This window comes from Rattus norvegicus, chromosome 9 (genome assembly GCF_021556685.1).
Source record: "Rattus norvegicus strain SHRSP/BbbUtx chromosome 9, alternate assembly SHRSP_T2T, whole genome shotgun sequence".
Classification (NCBI taxonomy): domain Eukaryota; kingdom Metazoa; phylum Chordata; class Mammalia; order Rodentia; family Muridae; genus Rattus; species Rattus norvegicus.
The window spans coordinates 90,457,597-90,459,842 of NC_141542.1; the positions used below are offsets into that span (position 1 = coordinate 90,457,597).

General features: G+C 44.5%; 1 non-coding gene across 1 annotated transcript; it reads right to left on the reverse strand.

Annotated features, from left to right (window-relative positions):
* Window positions 1-298: 298 nt before the first annotated feature.
* Window positions 299-441, reverse strand: LOC120094901 (small nucleolar RNA SNORA48). The gene has a single exon (XR_015630032.1). It is a non-coding gene; the product is annotated as a small nucleolar RNA SNORA48 (small nucleolar RNA).
* Between the last annotated feature and the right edge of the window lie 1,805 nt (window positions 442-2,246).

The following is a 2,246-nucleotide window of genomic DNA, read 5'->3' on the forward strand; positions in this document are numbered from 1 at the left end:
CTGGCAGGCCCCTCTCTGACAACCTCTGGCAATCAGGTGTCTATGGCTTACGTGTGCCATGTGCAGGATGGCAGGTCTTTGGGTGGTCTCTGTCTTCCTCCTTACATGATTCACTGCATGGTAGTAGGTTGGACTCTGTGTATCTATGACCTACCTATGCAGTGGGATGGAGAGCAGGTCTGTGGGCATCTTTCCCCACCTTCCCCAGTGGCATTGCTGAATGGTATCATAAGTGGAACACGGGTCTCTGTCTTCCTCCTACCGAGTTGTGCTGCCTAGATTTTATTTGATTTGATTTCTATGTATCCTAGGCATAAAACAGCATTGGCCACCAAGCTAAGAAACAAGCTAGGATAACAAAGGACTGCCATCTGTTCTGCCCCTGACTGATATAAGAACAATACCATCAACAAGGTGTTTCTTTGGCCATTGCCAGGGGTTCTATTGCAATATATAATATACAATTAATATACAATATTAAAACTCAAACAAAAGCCATTGCCTGGGGTGGGTTTCAGTGTGTGACAATGTAAAACAGAAAATGATATCAGCACAAATAGGGAAAGGGATGACATATTCCATTTGAAAGGGTGAAAGACTGAGTCAAAGTATGCATGCATGCCTGTGTGTATATATACACACTGGTATATTATATGTATGCATAGTGATTTAGAATAACCATTAGCCATCCCTCCCCTTACAAAGGGTTATAGCAAAAATGCAATGGGTATAGTAAAATGCACCAGTTCAGATAGCTCCAGCGAGCCCTGATTTCTCAGAAGTGTTCCCACTGTCCAGCCTTTCAGAAACAGTGGGACGATGACCTACATCTCTCAGTTTCTATCTACAAATTCCAACCTCTCCCTGCCTCCCTACCACACAGCCAGTGTTCGGTGGCAGTGCATGTCTATAATTCCAGCACTAGTTATAATTCCGTCACTAGTGAGACTAAACAAGAGGGTCAAGGCTAACCTGGATTACATAGTGACTTTATCAACAACAAACAAGCAAACAAAAGCAGGAGCTGACTCATTGTAGCAACACATATTAGCAGACTCCTATCAGAAGCAGGCTGCCATACTTAGTGCTGGACACAATCTGTTGTGGTGGTTATTGTTGTTGTCTGAATTAATTGCAATAGCATCAGCTGACTTGTCTGGGGCCCCTGAGACAACACCAACACTGAGTATGAGTATGTATTATGTTTTGTCTACAAAAATTCTTCCCAATTAGCGTTATGTTTTAAAGAAAACAGGATTGAGATTCCGAAGACATACATGGTCACTATAGATCTGAATTTGAACACAGACTTATACGACCTCGAAAACAGTGTTCATACTATGGTGTCTGTACTTCCTCTTACCCTAACAATTAACCTTGGGGAGAAAAGGAAGAGTGATTATTATGTATGAGCTCTGCATAGTGTATGCCTGTCTCTCTTTAAGCTAGAAAGAAATATTACTAGTCATAAAGAAAATGAAATGAGCCCAAGGGAAGTTGTGGATTCTTCCACTAAATAATGTTAAGAAAAAAAAAAGTCATTGTTTAGCTTCAGGCTTCCTGAATATGTAGGAGGGAAAGAATGGTTCTCCACCACCAACAACCATTTTTAGTCCAATAATCCCAATGAACTTTCTCCCAACTCAATACCTGTCTCCATTCTGTGGGACTGACAGCCTTGCTGAATACTAGGTACAAACATCTGGAAAGCAGATGCTTGATTTTGCGAGTGCCAGAGGACAGGCAGCTGAACTGCACAGCTGCGGGGACAAGGGAGGAAATGTCTTATATTGATATAGCACCTTCCACTCTCCCCAAGCCCCCTCAACAGGGAAGTGATGGGGGTGGGCAGGAGGTGACTAGAGGGCCATCAGCTATGGAACAGCTGCACAGGGGAGCGAGGGATCTTTCACAAGGAGGGCAGGAAGTGAAACACAGAGTGCAGGCAGCCTCAGAGAGAGGACTGGGGGAAGTAGAGGGGGAAGAGGCTAAGCACTCACCCCCCACCCCACCTGTCTAAGGAAGTCCTGGTTAAAATCAGAGACCTGTAACTGCTATTTCTCCTGGGGAAGACGAGGGAGGTAGGGAAAAGGGCATTTTGAAATGAAGTCTTTCATTCGCATAGGCTTGACTGCTCTTCCACCCCATTCCCTGCTCCTACCTGAAGCTAGATTTGCCCATCTGTGCTGGTGGCCTAGGTGTGCATTTCCTTCAGAGCCCTTTGGCTTTCACACCATGTCCTCAAA